Source organism: Tyto alba, unplaced genomic scaffold (assembly GCF_018691265.1).
Source record: "Tyto alba isolate M040663 unplaced genomic scaffold, T.alba_DEE_v4.0 Super-Scaffold_7, whole genome shotgun sequence".
In the NCBI taxonomy this organism is placed as follows: Eukaryota; Metazoa; Chordata; class Aves; order Strigiformes; family Tytonidae; genus Tyto; species Tyto alba.
Genome location: NW_024881328.1, coordinates 35,946,528 through 35,966,660, shown reverse-complemented (window position 1 = coordinate 35,966,660; position 20,133 = coordinate 35,946,528). Strand labels below are relative to the sequence as shown.

The window sequence follows — 20,133 nt, the reverse complement described above, 5'->3', positions numbered from 1 at the left end:
CTACATTATATTTGTGTATATACTGACATTATCTGGTTTTTGGCCACACCTAGAAGAGACACCATTTAGTGTTGTATTTCTATTGCTTACTGTAGATCTCCTCATGTAGTAGCAGGAACTTGGGAAAAATAACTTGATTATTTTACTGGTCTTAACAGAGTAATTACTAGAAAACTGTTAATCTAACTTCACTAGGTAAGGTTGTTTAAATTTGTCTCTCGAGCCTCTTAAACTTATTCCTTTCCCTATCAGTGTTAAAATTATTTTGTTTCACTGCTGGAGATACTGAGCCTTCATGGAAAGGAAAGGTGGGGTTTGTTTATTTTCGTAAAGAGAAGACAGAATTGTAATTTGTACTGTATTAACTGAATTTTGTATACATGGATTGTCAGGGACTTATGTGTCCAGAAAGGGCTTGCCCAGTGTGCAGTGTTCTTAGGAACCCTGTGCTGCCGTTTTGGGAAATACAGCTAAGAGCTGCAGTTAAGAGGATGCATGTAAAACAGTTCCCCTCTTTTTCAAGGCTGCGTACTCAGCATAATAAAAGAACTCCATGCATTATGAAACATGAAATTCCAGGGTTGGTGACAAAAAAAACCCCAAACCACAAATAATAGGCTGCTACTCCAGTTTGACCTATCTTTTGGCATTTCTTTAAGGGTTAAAGGTTTAGGCAAAAGGTCTGTGCTTGTGTGATTAGAGTTGCCTGGGGGTAAACCAGAGCTGAAAATCTATCGAGTGTTAATACATGACTTTAATAACAAGAATGGAACAACCCAAGATTTTTACGTTCTGAGAAACATCTTGCTTCCAAACCTAGTAGCTTTTATCTCTTAGAAGATTGTTCTGAAAAAGATCAGGGAATAGCAGGAGGAGAGCTGAAGCAGCGGAGTGCTGATGCAGTCATGAAGGCTTAGTGAACTTTCATACCTCTCCAGGATTAGTAATATCTCTCTGTTGTTAAAAGTAAGCAGCAGCCTGAAGGTTGCTGTCCTAGTATGTTTGTTTGCATTTTTGTAAAAGATACATCTATCTTGAGTGATTTGCTTGAAAGAAGTTTATTAGGGTCTAGTATCACCAAGGTGAAATGTATCCTGGCAGCTGCTTCTGTGAGGAAATTTTTATTTGAAGCCTCCTGGGTGGCCTGTGTCTCATGCTGTTTAGTTGCCAGATCTTTGAGTTCTGCCAAAAAAATTGTGAAGTGTACATTCCAAAGCGTTTATCTCTCTTTTTTTTTTTTTTTTTTTAAAAAAAAAAAAGCAGTGAAGTGGTGGTAGTTCTATGGTATAATGGAATGGCAGATTTCCTTGATGGTAATTTTCTGGTAAGCTGGTACTGCAGCCACTTTGTTTCTGGCATGTATATTATGGCATATTTGACAACATTGGAAGCCAGGGAATTACAATGATATTTAATGCGCTGCTTGTTTCTGTTAAAATACAATTTCTGTTTCTGTCAACCTTACGTAAGAAGTGTTAAATGAAACAGGTGAGCTACAGCAGATGGTACCCCTGATTATGCTGACATTCAGAAGATACATGATTCTGCTCCAGAAGTCTCAGCTGGCCCAACTACTTCTTAAACCATGTTTATGTGAGCTTTTTGTTGTGTTTTGTTTAGTGTCCTCCAGATGCTACTGGAACGTTTTCAGGCCCATATAGGTGACTGAGATATTCTGATGTGCCTGGTGGTATTAGTGTTTATCTGAATTACAGTTTTGAGGCCTTAGCAGTCACTGATGTCTGAAATGAAGGACCTTGAAGGATGCTACCTTCGGTGACACCTGTGAGTCTGAATTGCATATGCGTTGTCATTCTCACATATTACTGAGAGATGGTGAAGGATATAGCACTTATAGAGAGAATGAGGTGAAACATAAATGATGGAGTAGGTGATTTTTGCTTTGTCTATATCTTAATGAAGTTTCATTCTAAAATAAAACCGTTACTATGATGTCTGGTTACAGACAAAGTTGTTGAGAAACTGAGTGACTGTAGAAAAGATCCATAAAAGTGAGTAAAAGATTGGCAATTAGAGACTTGATGCTTATCAGAAACAGAAATGAGAAATGCCTTTGCTATATTGGAAAGCAGCAGGTAGTAATGCATGTGTTCTCTTGGAGGGAGACACATAGCAGAAATCAATTGCTAAAGCAGATGATGGATAACTCACTCTGGAAGTGAGGCATATGTTTCTGACAATCGTAGAATCATAGAATGGTTAATCATCTGCTGCAGTGAGGAGCAGAGAGGCCTAGCAAAGCCCGGTAAACTATGGACTAGTCCTTTGTAAGGACTAGGAGCACCTAAGCTAGTTTACAGGCTGTGACAAACCTGATGGCTTGGCTCAAGCTGAGCCGAGGATGAGGATTCATTGGCAGGGAACCAGTTTCATTTAACTTACATAATCTTTCTGTAGAAAGTTAGGGAAAAGGATCTGTCTTATGTTGGACCACACTGGCTTTTATCAGCTAATTTAGTATCACAAATGTTTTGGTAAAACTTCTTTTTTAAGTTTTAAAAACCCCTGGATTGTTTTTTTTTGGCAGCTTTGTTGTAGGACAGATTCACTGGACAAATTCAATTCTGTCTCAGGCCAGTTTGGAGTCCTAGGAGAACATCATACAGCAGTTAAGTAGGATCAGTGGGCTTTAGTATTGGATGGCTTGGACAACAAAGGCTGTAATTGCTGTGGAATATACCTATGTCAGGAGCTAGAAGAAATTTTAAGAATGTCTGTGGAATCAGATGCCTTTGTGCTATCCTGTTTGTGCACTAATTTGCTTCCTTGTCATTTATTGAGGAAGAGTGTAAGTATGAAGTAGCACACAGAGCTGTTTTCTTAGTGATCTGTAAGTCAAGGACAACTCGGATCGAAGATGATTTCTTTTGCGCCTAAGGGAACTTCAGGGGCTTTTTACCCCCATAAGTTTGCCCAGACACTTTTTGATTACTTGAAAGTTTGGAGCATGCAGAAAGGTTAAGTAGTGTCCAAGTTAGAAACGCTGTGTGCATATGTATTGAATACACAGAGGGAACTTGTTGTTACTATAATGGCATTGATATAGTTGCCAAACATCCATACTGGGCTGTTTGTTTCAGCATGTGGATTTAAATTGACTGCATAAGGGAATTTGAGTAAATTTTGGTGATTTCTCAGGAGCCAACTACCTGATTAGTGGACATCTGTTCAACATTTTAGCATACCAGTTGGAATAATTAGTTAATAGATGGTCCTAGCTGTATGTTCTTTAGATCTTACCGTGAAAAACATAGCTTCATTTTTTTAATTCTAAACCATGTTGCTGTTAAATCATTGCTGTGGGGCAGGTGAAGAGGCTCCAAAATCTCACTGGTTACATGCATAGCTAAATGGAGTATTGCCTCTGAAAAAATGAGAGGCAGTTGTAGGAAGGCCTTTGAAAGAACTTCTCAAGAGGAAATTGAGCACAATAATGTAAACTGAATGTTATTCCAGTGGATAGGAAAACTAATGAATAACTGGCTTGTGAGAGAACAGAGGTATTGTAGTAGCTCTTCAGCTTTTAATTAAAAATCAAAGCAGTCATATTTTTTTTTTCCAGTCCTGTGCACCATGAAAAATGAGCAGTTGTACTTGGTTTTGTAAAATATACACCGTGTCTTTGTAGAATGCAGGGGGAGGCATGCAACATCTTACAGAGCTGGCTCATCAACTTCGTGTGTTTTTGAAATAAATCATTGCTAGAAATCATTTTGATACCCATCAGTCTCTCATATTTTATGTAAATATAAGTTTGAACTGGACCTCACTGAATTCAGAGGATTTGCTTATATAAACTCAAGAAGATCATACCTTATTTGGCATTTGGAATATTGGAATTATATGCAAGATTTATTATTTGGCTTGCACTTTTCAGTAACTTCAGTTTTCCTAAAAATAAAGCCCCCAAAATGATAATGCTGTCAAAAGATGGGGTATAGGCACTCCAGGAAAAAGTGAAAAACTTACAGTTTTTTGTTTGTATGTGAAGATTTTTGCAAAAATGAGGCAGGAGGCAAATGGGCTTGCAGCACAGTTTTCTAAGTTGTTTAATATGTGAGTAGAGATACCTAAAAATCTTAGTTAGCAAATACCTTACAAAAAAGGAAGATTTGAATAGAATTTATAGCAAATGCCAAGGTTAAACATTGTACAGCTGGTAGGTATCCAGGAAGAAGACAAAAATATTTAAGTAGTCCGTTATTCATGCATCTTCCACAGTTGATGTAGTAGCCCGGGGAAGAGAGAGGGGCTTGGATAACATAGGCAATATGTGAAAGGACATAACTAAAAATCTCTTGATATTCGAAATCCTGCTCAGAAGGGTTGTACTGAATAAGACAACTTCATGTATAATACAGGAATAATGCCTAATGCCTCCAGAAGCTTACCATGCAGAATTTTTTTTTATGCTGTAATTCCAACTTTTCCAGTACATAATCACTGCCTGATTTAACTGTTAGCTCTTATGTGAGTTGAATTTTCACAGTAGCAGTTCTGACATCGGTCTGTCTTTTTATATGATCACAAAGTCAATGTGTCTTGCAAAAAAATCTATTGTTCACAGTTTGGATTATGTTTTCATCCACAAAAAACATTCTGCATTAGGGTGATTGGTTGTGATAGTGCTATAGATTTGATATACAAGGATGTTCTTGGGATGCTGGTCTGTTTACTGATCTGGTTATAGAAACCCCATTTTGACATGTGGACAGTAATTGGTAAAGATGTGATAATTTCGATCTACAGATACAGGAAATGAGAAGTACTCCTGAAATAAAGGTAACTTTGTAGTGATTACCAACATGTATATATGTCAATCACTTGAAGTTTTGTTAGTAATCATTTTGTTGGTTAATAAGAAAAAAAAAAAGGCAAAACAAAACATTTTTGAACTTCAGAGCATTATAAGTCTGATTGGGATTATACTTCACTGGAAGGAGAGGCTGTCATCAATTTACACCCATGCCTCAGATACCTGTCAGGAGATTAAGTATTAACCAAGATTTTAATGATTTCAAATGACGTAGAATCATGGAATGGTTTGGGTTGGAAGGGACCTTAAAGCCCATTCAGTTCTGACCCCCCTGCCAGGGGCAGGGCCCCCTTCCCCCAGCCCAGGGTGCTCCCAGCCCCGTCCAACCTGGCCTTGAACCCTTCCAGGGAGGGGGCAGCCACAGCTGCTCTGGGCACCCTGGGCCAGCGCCTCACCACCCTCACAGTAAAGGATTTCTTCCTTACATCTAATCTAAATCTCCCCTGTTTCAGTTGAAAACCATTACCCCTCATCCTATTCCCCACCCCCTGATAAAGATTCCCTCCCCAGCTTTCCCATCACCCCCTTTAAGCCCTGGGAGGCTGCTCTAAGGTCTCCCCAGAGCCTTCTCTTCTCCAGGCTGAACCCCCCAACTCTCTCAGCCTGGCCTCCCAGGGGAGCTGCTCCAGCCCCCTGAGCATCTTCGTGGCCTCCTCTGGCCCTGCTTGAGCAGGTCCATGTCCTTTTTATGCTGGTGGCTTTTAAACATCTTCACTGTTCCTCTGATCTTGGCTGCACTTCGTTAGACTCAGTATTACCATCTACCCTTGGCTGTATCTACCTTGTTATTAACTACAGGCATGGAGCATCCAACCAAGGGCATGACATGAGCCACGACTGCCCTTGTGGATGCAAGCCATGAAAGGAATAAGGATCACGAGCTTTGCTGAAAATCCCAGGGTTATACCAATATTGCAGCAGCATCACAGAGGGAGATTTACACCTATCTTAAAGAAAATTGGCTCGGTCAATGCAAGACAAAGCAAGATTTCAGAAGTATCACCCATTTTAATTGTTGATATTTTATTCTGTTTCTCAGGAGTAATCTGGGAAAGAAAAGAAAGCCCTGTTACGAGTTCTTTAGCAAGTGATGAAAAGCCTTCACTGTTGTCTTGGTACTGAGGGGCTTGGGTATGAGTGTGTTTGTGCTCTGGAGTTTGAAGAGCTACAGTTAGTTTTTGTATTATAGAAAATAATCAGATGAAATGAGGGTTAGGGTATCTTTCCTTGATTTAGCATCCCATATTAGTATTATTACTGTCTTGATATCAACTCCTGTAGTTTTTGCAGTTCTCTCTGCTGGACTAGCTTCTTCCCTACTGAGGGGAGTTTGACCTAACTTGGTAGCCAGTGAAGTAAGTAAAAATAAGTGATAAATCTGCTCTGAGACTGTGAAGTTACTTGACGAAAGACTTCACTGTTATAAAGTGCTGAATCCCTAGTTTGCTAGTCTCTACTAAGTATCTCATATCCTGGATTTCCCTGAGTGTAAGTATCTTAATGTTTTTCTAGTTGGGCTACACTTCTCTTCGCTTTGACTGTATGGTCATTACTGTGCTGTAAGAGTTCAGTTGCATTTTTGTGGTTAAATACTGGCTTTAGTATACTAGTAGTACAGGCCTCTGAAGAAATGCTTGTTTACTGTTAGATATAATCTGCTCATAATATATTTTAAAATGCTATCCACGTTTTTGCTCAGTATGAATTACAGTTTTCTACCTGGCTGTTTTAAGAAATAAATATTTGGTCTCTCCACTGCAAGTTTAGGTTGTTTCTAATCTGTAATGGAGAATTACAGAGATGAGGTGGTTTTTAAAATGTGATTGCTTCCTAGGTAAGTGCATACAGCCAAAGAAGGTAGAACTTGGATTAGATGGAGTTCCTGCAGAGACATTGGAGGGAGCTTGTGTTGGGTCGGGAGTCAGTTCCCTTGTTTATCCCCTTGGAGTTGGGCTTGCATGGGGCTTCACTGTGTCTAGATCTGGGGACTGAATCAGTGTCATGACACCAACCTTCCCACCCTGTTTTGGGGAAACCCTCAGAAGTGGTTGTACTTGATATGGTTAGTTGAGATGGATCTTAGGGATTAAAATTAATGTCTGAATAGAGAAGCTCTATCTCCTACTGGTTTGTTGTATTTTACTATGTATGTATATGTGCTTTATATAATCCTAAAAACTCAAGATGTGTTGTTTTGTGTTTGTTTTTTCCCCCACTTGACAGTTGTGCTTTTGATCATTATGTGTGCACATAAACATCCAGACTTATCTTGTTATAATGAAATATTAGTCTTTGTGAAGTCTTAACAAAATTCAAGAAACAGTAGCAAGTCTAAAATTCTGTAGGACAACCTGAACTTTATTCATACCTTTTTTTTTTCCAGTAGTATTTCAGTGTGCCTCTAGGCATGAGAAGGCAATGCACATCTAAAAATTATGACAGAATGTCTGGAAACAGCCTTAAGAAAAACAAAATTGAACTGCTTAAATGAGTCTGTCAGGCTCATACCCTCTATAGTACTTAATGGGAAAGGGAATGGTTACAGGCTTGAATCTGTGTTTGAAGCAGACACACCTGTAATATGTACATAAAGAAGGGACATCCTTTTCTTTATCTCTTCTTGTTAAGTATAAATGTTTAATAATCACAAAGATTACCAAATGAAAGAATACCTTACAGTTTTTTCATTTAATTTGGAAAGGAGGGATTGATTCAAACCCTAACCTGGCAAGAAGATTCTGATGGGTTGAAGTTATGATATAAAAATTACTGCATTGAAGGCTATGGAGTAGCAATGCAGGTTTTGAGTATACAGTGGTTGCCCCTTTGTATAGCCAGTACTACATTTGGACCTTTTTACAAAAGAACTGTGTAGAGACCTTTTAGAAGCAATATCTTCACTTATTTAGTCAGGTGTTTGCCAAGCATGACATCACCAGAACTGCAACATAGTTGTGTTTAACTGTAGTAGTATGTTGTCCAAAGCCAGCAATAGCAGTCTGTCATGCACAAAATTCAAGGTCCTTCTAGCAGTCCTGTCCAGGAATTGTCCATTACTGTGGGTATCGATCTCTCATCGTCAGTCCATCAGTATAAATTGTGATTTCTGTCATCTCAACTGACAGAGGTTTTAACCAAGAAAGCAAAGGAGGGAAAAATTAAAGATGGGACATGCATATGAACTGAAAAATGGTTTGAAATAGGGAGAAGGAAGGAGACCAGTTACTGACTGAAAAAGGAGCAGTGGAATTGGGATATTTGAGGAAGGTAAATTTACCAAAGAATATGAAGAGTAAGAACTCTAGTTTAGAAATTCTGTAAAGATAATTTCCACCCATTTTAAAAGATCAAAACAAGCTTTAGTGGAAGGAAGGGGCTGTACCTTATCTTCTCTCCCAATTAACTTACTGCAAATCTTCCTGCTTCTATGACAGGCCAGACTGAATACATTTACAATGACAAATGTTCTCACCACGACCTTGGCCTGTTCATCCGCTGCAGAGGTGACCACGTCCAAATTATGACAAAGCCAAATACCCTGTTTTAGTGGGAGACATTAGCCACTGGGAACCAGAATAAGATCAAGTGTATTGCCTGTGCCTGGCTGGGTATGTCAGACTTCATTCCCATGCAAATGGATTTGCTTAAAACTGTAGAGAATAGCTATGAGAAATCCAGCTGTGGTGGTGTGAGAAGTGGCACTTGCTGATTTCCTGGAGGCCATTGCAGTTTTGGAATTGAAGATAAGGGGGGAAGCATTTTGTCTAGTGTAAGTGGAAACTGAAAAGAGTCTCCCAAATCCACATAAAGCCTATAGGATGCCTCTTACTTTACAGGAACTTATGGGAGTTGCTTACTTTAGCGCTCAGACCTTGAGGAACAGTGTTGATGTATGGCATGTAGTAAATCTACTTCTAGTCTTTGTATTGCTGAATATTTGCCTTTGGGTTGACCATGAGATCTTTACTGAAAGATATACAATGCTGAAAGGATATTATATGGAGTGTTGTGTTTCTTGAAGGTAGCATCTAGAATTCACTTGAAATTTTTGTTTGTTGGAGATGTTTAAACTTAATCCTATTAATAGCTTTGGTTCAGAGATAATTTTTGAGCTGCTTATCTAAAAGTGTTTCATCAATCTAGTAAATTTTTTCCCTATGATTTAGGCTTATCCTTGCTTTATGTAATGTGATTTGCAGAACACAGTTGGAGTATATCTGGCTTTATGTCACTGATTACAGCTAAACAGGCTTTTGTAGTGAAATGTGTTTAGCATTAAAAATCTGTGAGAGCTTTTAAAATTCAGATGAAAATTGAACTTAACAGTCTTAAAGGTATTAGGTTTTTTCTAAATCTGTATCTGATGATATGGTTGAGAAACCCATCTAAAATACTGTAGAAAAAATAATTGCTTTACTTCCTCTTGCTAAAGTAATTTTCCCATTTTTCCATATCTACACAATATCTCAATTTTAGATTAAAATACGCAGTGAATCATAAATTATTTCCATAGCATCTATTTTAGTGATTGATAATTAAATGTAGGTTTGTAGTTTGTTTGTCTTGTTTTTTGTATTGCTTCCCTCACCTTTTATTAGATACAGTCTACGTATTTACATTTAAAACATATCTGAAGACTGATATTTCAATTGATGTGCTGTGTATAATGTTCTCTATCATCTTACCTCATATAGACAAATGCTAAAATGTTTCTTAGTTTAAACAGTAGACTGTCTACATAGTTTGTTATGCCAACTGTTTTTGACCACCTGTGTCTAATGACGAATAGTGTTTTTCTGAAAGGAAAGAGACTGTCTCTGTGGCAAAAGCAATTTGAGATAACGCCAAGGATGCTGCCATGGATGCTAAAAATGTTGCAACTCCAGTGCTCCACGCACTGTTCTGTACAGCTTCTAGTTTTGCACTTCCATTCTTTCTTTTCTTTCCCAGATTACTCCTGAGAAGCAGGATGAAATATCCACAATGAAATTGGGCAATGATTCTAAGATCTTACTATGTCTTGCACTGACCAAACCAATTTTCTTTAAGGTGGGTGTAAATCTCCCTCTGTGATGCTGTTGCAATATTGGTATAACCCTGGGATTTTCAGCAAAGCTCGTGATCCTCATTGTTTTCATGGCTTGCATCCACAAGGGCAGTCGTGGCTCATGTCATGCCCTTGGTTGGATGTTCCATGCCTGTAGTTAATAACAAGGTAGATACAGCCAAGGGTAGATGGTAATACTGAGTCTAACCTGAAATGTAACCAGGAGCAGAGGAACATTGAATATCTTCAAAAGCCTTGATCACTGTAGAGAAATATTATACTTTCCAATATAATGTCTTACTTACTAGATACTAGACATTTTTTCCTCTGTTTTCTTGAGCTTCGTTTTTTCATGATTCCACTTGGTTGATTGTCTTTTTTTTTTTTCTTTTTTCCTTCTCGTACGTATCCATTTTGTATTATGACATGGTACTGATGTAAAGTAGTAGAGGATGAGAAATTGCTTTTTTTAAAGCTCTGAGTTTTGCACATGGAAAGAGTGCTGGAGGTAGCATGCAGGGGACAAAGGCTTTGATTTAGATGCTGTCCTCTGTGCCTTGATCCACAGAAGTTCAGCATTGTAAGAGGGAGGTCCCATGTGCTCCAAGTGGTGCTTATCTCAACTGAGATACTCTAAAGTGTCGGGGAATCCAGGCTGGGGCTGAAGGACTGTGCAAGGGTGTGCTTAGCCCATTACATGGTAGCAAAAATGATGTAATCAACAGTGCTTCCTTGTGTAAGTCTGTGAAATAGTAATAAACTTGTCAGAAAAATACAAGGGGATGCAGTATTACAGCCCAGCAGAGACTTTATCATGGGAACTTAATGTGTGAGACAGTCTGAAAGCTCAGGTGAAGACCACCTGTGAGGACTACGGGGCAGCAGTTTTCACTAGATGATCTCAAAATGCTAAGAGAGGGAATCATTCCCCAGTTCAAATGACGAAAATTCAGATTTTTTTAGGCAAAGATAGTGGGTCAGATTACAGGTTTTTTCCTGGAAGCTAAATGAAATTTTTGCCTTCAGACAGATTCACTAATACTAGTCCTTTGTGTTGGCAAATGCTTGTGTCTCAGCCTGTCCATCCTGATTTGATAACTTCTTTGTTTTGTTTGAAGCCTTGATTAGAAGTGATGTGCTGCAGAGTATCTGGAGGGGCAGTGTATGTTCTGAAGGTTCAGTTGTATCTGATGTAAAAATCCTGTGGGTTGAAATAATTTCCCCAGTCTTTCTTTAAATGGTGCTGTCTGTGTTTTAGTTGTAATCACTAACTTCTTTTTTACTAATCAAATGAACACTTGATACATATTCATGTGCAGATGTCAGGAGCAAATCTCAGAACCCTGCCAATTCTTAGCAGTTGGTTGGGTGTCTATGTACAAAATTCTCTAGCTTTAATAATGAAGGCATTTTTGATCAACAATCCGGAATGTGACTGAATCAATAGATGTTGACGTCACTTTTATTCATGAGTTGTGATAAGAGCAGCAATTAAAGTAGCTACATGTAATGTATCTTAAGACATAAATTTTATTCTTTGGATAATTTCTGTACTGCAGGCATTTTCTCATATGAAGTGATGTCACTGTCAGTTGCCCCAAATGTGACTGTCTATCAGTATGTGCAGCTATCTACATTGTGTTAAAAGACCTATTAGTTAGTTGGGATTGAGTATTGTATGATTTGGAGCTCTTAATCTGTTTTTACTTACTATTTGGAAAGCTTCAAGTTGTTCGGCTTCTTTTCCTAAATAAACCCAGGACTGAAGAGTTAAACTAAATTATATTTTGATGTTCAATGCATTTGCTCACTATCTGCCTGGTTACAGAGCAAATGTATTTTACTATTGGGAAGTAATATGGCCATTTAGAAAATTACTTAGTCTACAGTATTTGTGTTGGCAATTTTATTTTCCAGGCATAACAGTTTTATTTTTTCTCTATGCCCATTTGTGGTAAGATTAAATCATCATAAATCATGTTTTCAAGGGCTGTGATGTTCAAGTTATTCTGTTTCTGCATGAGTTTAGGCAAGCTATCATCTGTAACCTGGCCTTCCTTAAATAATTTCTTATAAATCACAAGCCTAACCAAACTTCTATCACAATTCTTTTTCTTTAAAACTGGCCCCAAATGAGTAATTTGTCAGAATGTTTAAATTAAAGTTGCCATCCAAACAGGAGGAGGAAGCAGAGTATGTTTCTTTAAATTGGCTTGAGACAAGCAGACTGCAGGCTTACAGAGAAAGGTTTGAATTGTAGTTTTGGTTGTGTTTTTATAGCACTACTAGGTTTAGAGAACCTGTGATGAAAAATCAACGTATCCAGTTGCTTAAATATAGTAATATGACTGTGCCTCTGGGGCTAAGGAGCAGGTGTCATTCAGTTCTCTGGATTTTCACAGGTTTTAAATGATTAAACTGTTGTAAGTCAAAGAACAAAGTTTAGTGCTTGCTGAAAAGTTCAGGCTTAATCTGTGTGATGCCTAGGTGTCTCAAACTTGAAATATGTTTTTATGTCTGAAGACGGCTGTGAGCTTGAACATTGGCTCTGATGTGCAAATGTTTTTTGAAGTCCTATTAAAAAGAGACGTTAGGACACATGATGAGGCTTGTGTGTTGACTATTTCAAAATAATCTTAAATTGTGTATTGTGATTTGGACTTCAATAAAGCCTAACAAACAGAGCTGCTTCGGGAGTGAACAATCAGTGTGATGGGCAGTTGAGCCTAATCACAGACTTGTATTTCTGTTCCTGTGTCAGTTTAGTCAACTGGACAACTTTTCTGGCATTCCTCAGCTCTTAGCTTTGTTTACTTAACATACTAAGCACAAGATTGTCCTTTTTGAAATGTAAAACCAGTGTTTCCCAAGGCTTTGTGGGATGGGGAAATCAATTTAGTACAGTCATCTACTGTAGATTCTCCACCCACCCCCCACTTCCAGCAATGAAATTTAACTTGTTCAGGTCTATTCTTCACCTTCACTGTCTCCTCTAGCTCTTATTCCCAGCTTTATATCTGTCTTCAGGCAATGTTTATAATCCCTATCTTGTTTTCTTACTGTGGTCACAAATAATGTCTGGAGTACGCACTGAAATCTGGCTTAGTACAATTAAAGTGTTGTTTGTTTTTGTTTTTTTTTTTTTAATTATTTTCATTTCTGTTAGTCAGTGATCTTACATGAGGCCTCCCATTAAATATTTAAGAGCTCTTCTTCAATGTTTGACTCATGATTTTACAGTGATACGTGTCTTTCTTAACTTTATCCAAAATTTCCTAGTCAGAGAGATGCTTTTGCAGTATATGCTCAAGGCATCACTTGTGTTTCCTGCTGTAGAGAGAGCTTTTTGCTGCATGGCAAATCTGATATGTTCTGGGATGATTTCATCTGCTTCTGTTAATTCTGCTGCGGTGTGACATGTTGCGGGCTGATTTCATCTGCCTCTATTAATTCTGCAGTGAATGTGCATGGGCAGTATTTCTGAATAATGTAAGGAATACTTTGAACTTGCCAGGCTATAGCAGTCGTATGAGGAAACCGTCCTTACCAAACAGTAAATCCCACACTACTTGGGGGTTACAATATAGACCTTTTTTACAATGAAGAGGGATCCTGTGCGAATAAATTCAGCACAGTGCAGAACAGCTTCAGAGGGCAAAGCTGCTCTTGGAGGCAGAGCTATTTTTACTGTCAGTGAGGAACTCTGACTCTTGGCATCTTCACATGCTTGAGTCCACAGAAAACAATATGGTCTTGCAGAAGTCACGTTGAGTAAGAAGTAATACTATAATTACATTATAAGGTGTACAGAGGGAATCAGAATCTCAGGTCCTAAATCAAGAAGTTTGTGTTTCTTGATTGCAAAACAACAGCTTTTGAGCCTTGCATTGTTTTCCATGTCTAATCCTCGCTCAAATTTAAAGGGAGAAGGAGGAAACAGCTGAAAGAAAGATTGCTTGTCTCCTTTTGAGGCTCTCTTGGGAACAGTACTAAGACCACTAACTGAATTACAAAGTGCAGAGAAATTGTGTATTGGTGCTCTGTTCATGTATATACACACAGAAGTGAATGTGCTTGCATGTATACATACTATTCCATTAATTCCTCAAAGATATAAGAGAAAATAAATCACTGCCTTATGCCTTATTTTTATTTTAGTGAGTTAGTGTGCTGATTTATCACTGTTCTTTCGATCTCATGAGACTGTCATGACCTGCTTGAAACTATTTAATCGCATAGGTGTTTTGGAGCTAGCATGTGAGTATAGATCAGAAAAGCTCTTTTAAAGCCTTCATATGAATTAAAATACTCTGACAGTTGAATATTTTGGCTTGTAGTTTTTCATTGACACCGTAGACATGTAATGATTTCTCATCCCATTCTTTTCTAGCGGAATATAAATATTAGCTAGTCAGTGAATTTTTCTTGTTTCTGTGGCATCTTTTATAATATGCATTAAGGTGTATCATGTCAAGCATTTGTATTTGTGTTTGTAAACAACTGTCTTGTATGTATTTATATCTGCATATCAATTTATATGAGAATAAGGCATTTGTATGTGCGTAAAGAGTGGCTATTGAGGAAAAACTTGTATGATTATTTCTTAAAGAACTCCAGGCTGATGATGTCTGTTGTAAGACAAGAAGCTGTATATGAGTTTTTGCAGTAGAACTCTACGGAGTTTTGTATGATAACTGTTTTTATTCAGTTTCTTATTAATATTTTTGGAGAAGGTTAAAATTAATAAATGAGGTATAGTAGAGAAAGATTTCTATTCATACATGGTACTTACCTATCATGCATCAAAACAGTTTAATTTCTGTCAGCTTTCCATACTTAATTTGCACTCCAGAATAAATACTGGCTACCAATAGCTGAATACTCCTGTGATTCTAATTTTTTTCAGGAGTGTTTTGCTTACTCATTCTGCTTGGTGCGCTCACACCATCTCCATTCTCCAGGTCAGTAATCGAGGCACGGTGAGATGAAATTTAATGGACAGATAAGAAATAAGCATATAACTGTATCTTAACTCTTGAGTCACTGGCCTGTCTGATTTTGATGCTTCATTGTTCTTCCATGTTTAGATGAAAATTTCTGCTGTCATGTTTTCTACATTATTGATTTTCAGTGAGAAATAGTAATGGATCGAGAAGAACACAAATTCATTTCATGATCAGGAAAAATAAAATATTAAATACGGTGTCTGAAAATGAAATGGATTCATTGACTATTTTGTTTGTGCTGGCGTTATATCAACCCCTATCACAGCAGTGGAGGCTAGTCAGTGAGTCATAGTTGGCTTGTCTGTGCTGAGCAAAGTAATTCAGATTAGCCAGTGACTTCTGCTAGCTGACTGAATTGCCCCTGCACTCCTTCCCGGTATCTGTAGGGGAGTGTGCAGGAATGATCTCTGCCGAGTCCCACAGCCGCTGACCTCTCAGTGGTGATACACTGCCTGAATACCTGCTAAGACAAAGGAAAACGTATGTCCTGAAGGTGATGTACCCTAATTGAGTTTTAAGCATCCCATATTAATCTGTTAAAGCTATTCATGTGTACCCTTAACTGGGCCTGCTGCCTATCCAGAAGCTGTAGGATTGAATACGTTTTTAGAGAGATTACATTTCTTCAGGTAGCTTTTGGTTCTTTGTTGTGTGATCAGATTTTGGGACTTCTCTGCAATTGTAAGATTTTCCTTGCTCTGGTCAGACATGTTCTGACTGTTATTTGGGCATAACTTAAAATGTAGGAGTAAAATAGTTGTTGCATCCTGTGATAGGGCTGTATCTATTGCTCATTTCTCTAGTCTTAGAGATCTTCAAAATGTCCCTGGGATAAAATTCTCTCATACATTAAGTGGACAAGTGCTATTCTACTGATTAAGGAATTAAATTATACTCTATTTTGATGTTTCCTCCATTCTTAATAATGCCTGCATCTTTAGTTTCATCTCTGCAAATACTTAATAATTTATATTTTTCCCCCCAGCCTTTTCTTTTTATAGAGGACAGTGTGATTTTTGAACTGTAAAAAGTCCAGAGCTCTTCTACCCTGATAAGCACCCTAATGTCGTGCTCCCTGAATTCATCTTAAGAGAATAACTTGGTTTAGTGGGTTCTGGTTTTTTTGTACCAATTTGGTTTGCTATTTTTTATTTCCTTGAAAGCTCTTACCACCACTTCCGTTTTGAAAGCTCTTTCCCCAAACATTTTTAAAGACTGTATGGACAGCGGATTGTTTTGATAACTGTTGGACTTGTCAAGAGGTTTCTTTTTGACTGTATTCCAGTTGCTGTTACCTAATCCATGTTCTAACTGCTTCCTTCCTTAATCTATCACAGCTCACCATTTTATGGAACTACTGTGATGTTTATTTCACATTACAAAACAGATCCTTTTTTTTTTTTTTTCCAAATCTGTATTGTCAGTATTACTTTATGGGTTTGTAAGTAAAGCTAATTGTAACATGAAATAAATACATAGGTACCAAGGTGCTGAGACATAGAAGATTTTTAATCCCATCTATAGAATAGCAGGTTCTTTTTTACATCTGTTGGACCCGAATATCTATAACAATTATTTCCATGACCCTGCAAAATAAGAAACATGTAAGATATTTTGCAAAAGGAAGAGGAGAATATAAATCACATTTAAATGCTGTAAGAATGCAGTAGTGGATTAATCTAGGAAATGAAGAAGATAGGAAGACATGGATGGGTGTAAACAAAGTTGGGAGGACTGATTGCTTAGCTGAGACTGTTGAGGGCTGTGGAGACTTGCATGTGGATTTAGAGTTTGAAATTCTTTTTACAATAGTATAATAAAGATTAAGTCTATTTGCACTGGATGTGCTGTATGTGTCCCCTAGGACAAGTGTGGTTATTCATTCAGGAATTTTCAAAGAGCAAAATTTAAGTGGTTTGGAAGATTTTGCTCTGGGATGATAAGCATATTGTACCTTGCACAGATTTTCTAAACTGGACTAAATGCTCTTTGGTGTCTTCTAAAATTGGCATAGCTCCTATTAAGCTATAATTTTAACAAGGCATCTTCCCTCTCCTGAAGGAGGATTAAAAATGGTGTATTTGGGGAGAATTTACACTACCTACTGAGACTTCTATAATTTGGAAGGTATTTTGATAGCTGAGTTTCTTAGGTGTGCTTTCTTTCCCGTGTGGTGTTACATGATGTGACTATTACTGACTCGTGCATGACTGCCAAATCTTTTGATATGTGTAAGTGAAAAGTGGGGGATTTTTTGTTTTGTTTTTCAATTTTTCTATATAGCGCTCTTATAAACATTTTTATTGCTGTTATAATAATCAGAAGGTATAATTGAGGAGAGGTAGTGCTACTTACTGTTACAAATACTGTTTTACCGACTACTTCAAGCTGAAGAGCTGCTTCGGTACTCTGAGACAAATCGTTGGCTTCTGTACAAGAACGGAACACAGTAAAGGAACTTCCATGTCTTTCCTGATAATTCCAGTTTAAGAACATCTCTGCATGATTTCTGACATGTCTGTGCCTTGAATATAGCGGGTGAATTGCCTTAAGTTTCTGCTGCACATCTGAGTCCTTTTACTGAGAGCTGCTCTGTAAATGTAATTCTCGAAATAGTGATTACAGTGACTGTGAACAGTGCAATATGATTGAGTTTCTGAATAACGGTTTGCTGGGAGGCAGCTATGTCAACGGCTTAAGGCACTGTAGGGTGAAGTGCAAATAAGCAAAACAGAGTAGACCAGTTGGGTCAACGCTTCTCAGCTCTGTTGCTCCTTCTGAGCCAACCTTGAATACTGCATTAATGACTGTTGCCTTGCAGTGTCTCCTATGTTCTTTTCTCTTGTTCTGTTTTTACTGTGTAAAGTAAGTTGGAATATGTTAGTATATAGTTACAAGAAAAAGTAGGGAGAGGCAAATGGGTTGTTTTTTTTTGTTTTGTTTTTATTAAGCAGGGTTTGAATCTCATGATTGAGGTGTCAGTGTAAGTGTGAATGACACTTAGACATGTTGCAGACTTGTTTTCTGGTTTGGATCCTCTGTCAGTAGATAAGAAAATGTAAGAGTGGATGCTGTCTTTAAAACCTGTATTTGCAGAGGAGGGCTGAGGGTTTTGAGCCGCTGTCTTCAGGGAGATAGGAGATGCTCGGCTGCAGAGGCTCAAGTAGAGCCACAAAGTCATTGCATGTGGAATAGGTTAATGGTTTTCTCTTCTGTCTGGAATATCAAACTGTTAATTAATACAGATTTGCATTAGAAACAAAAATATGTTATTGAAAAAGCTGAAATTACCACTTCTTTACTTTTTGAATGGTTTGCTTTGTTTTTTTAAGAAAAATTTAAGAAATAGAGCAACAGTGTGAGGGTATAGCATTTGTTTGAGTTCAGTAGTGTCATGATGATGAAATGGTACAGGATACATTTCACATTATATCGGGGAAAGAATCTTTATATGTTTTAACTCTAGAACATACTGTCTTATACAAATGACCTTCAGCATTTATTATGTTGGTATTCCTATAAAGGCGTGATAGAAGCAAGTGAAATGGGTGAGCATGATGTATTGCATAATTACTAAAACTGACACACATTTTGTTTGGCAGAATAAAAAGGCAGTGAAATTATAGTGCTGTGGTGCAGCATACAGCCTGTTAGAAAATGTTTCTAATGTATTAGCACTTGGGTTTTATTCTACTAGTATACTATATTTAGTCATACTTTTGAGGTCTCTTTCAGGTTTAGCTTACTTAGCTACCAAGCTACGAGCATGAGAGGCAGAATGCCTTCGTGCTACTTCATAGAATCATAGAATAGTTTGTGTTGGAAGGGACCTTTAAAGGCCATCTAGTCCAACCCCCCTGCAATGAGCAGGGGCATCTTCCACTAGACCAGGCTGCTCAGAGCCCCGTCCAACCTGGCCTTGAATGTTTCCAGGGATGGGGCACCTACCAACTTTCTGGGCAACCTGTTCCAGTGTTTCACCACTCTCATTGTGAAAAATTTCTTCCTTGTATCTAGTCTGAATCTACCCTGTTTTAGCTTAAAACCGTTACCCCTTGTCCTATCACACCAGGCCCTACTAAAAAGTTTGTCACCATCTTTCTGTAGCCCCCTTTAAGTACTGAAAGGCTGCAGTTGGGTCTCCCTGGAGCCTTTTCTTCTCCAGGCTGAACAAGCCCAACTCTCTCAGCCTGTCCTCATAAGGGAGGTGCTCCAGCCCCCTGAGCGTCTTCATGGCCTCCTCTGGACCTGCTCAAACAGGTCTGTGTCCTTCTGTCAGGGTCCCCAGAGCTGGACACACCACTGCAGATGGGGTCTTATGAGAGTGGAGTAGAGGGGGAGAATCCCCTCCCTTGACCTGCTAGCCACACTTCTCTTGATGCAGCCCAGGATACAGTTGGCCTTCTGGGCTGCGAGTATGTATTATTGGTTGATGTCCAGCTTTTCATTCACGGGTAACCACCAGTCTTTCTCCGCAAGGCAGCTCTCAATCCCTTCTTCCCTCAGCATGCATTAATACTGGGGGTTGCCTTGACCCATGTGTGGGACCTTGCACTTGGCCTTGTTGGACCTCATTCTGAGGTTCTCCAATTTGTAACTGAAAAAATATTTTGAAAACTTTGAATGCAAGAGCTTTGAGGTTCTTGATAACAACTGACTGTAAAAAGAAAAGAAAAAAAAAGGTAATTGGAGGGAGTTGTAAAATAAGGTTCTAGAGAACTAATAAAAAACCTTTGACAATTAATAGGGGAAATGGTAGAAGGCGAGGAAAGACTGCATAATATGATGAGGTGGTTTGTTTTGCTTTGATTTTTCTTAAGGTGAAGGGGACAAAAAGAGCAACCATGTCAGGGAAACAGGAATGAAGTAGAGAAACAAGAAATGAAGGAAAAGAAATAGCATTAATTCGTATTGCTCACAAAGACGAGTTTTTACACTAAGGCAGCAAAGATAAACCCCTCAATGTATGGAAGTTATAGAGTCATTTATTCATTTAATGGATCGTGGAAGTCATACTTCCTGCCTGATTGAGTAAAATTCTAGGTTTTGTTACCTTGGTACCTGAAAGTTAACAGATCCAAGATGATTGATGGGACTAATATAACTAAACATCTGAGTTAATCATCAAAAAATATCAAGATTTAAATTTGTATGACTTATCCAAATATTCAGTGAAGATGGTAAGAGTGTTGTAAAATCCTCTGTAAATATCTTAAAATGGAGAACATGAAGGAGTAGAGGCC

The 20,133-nt window shown here is 38.1% G+C and overlaps 1 protein-coding gene across 6 annotated transcripts in view; it reads left to right on the top strand.

Moving 5' to 3' along the window:
• Positions 1–20,133, top strand: part of GULP1 (GULP PTB domain containing engulfment adaptor 1) — a 160,388-nt gene that overhangs the window by 33,412 nt on the left and 106,843 nt on the right. Inside the window, exon 2 of one of the 6 annotated variants that reach the window (XM_042784105.1) lies at positions 9,788–9,886. The exons of the other annotated variants lie outside the window; for them this stretch is intronic. The gene's annotated coding sequence lies outside the window, so the exon portion shown is untranslated. The remainder of the gene's footprint in view (positions 1–9,787; positions 9,887–20,133) is intronic. 6 annotated transcript variants of the gene reach the window in all.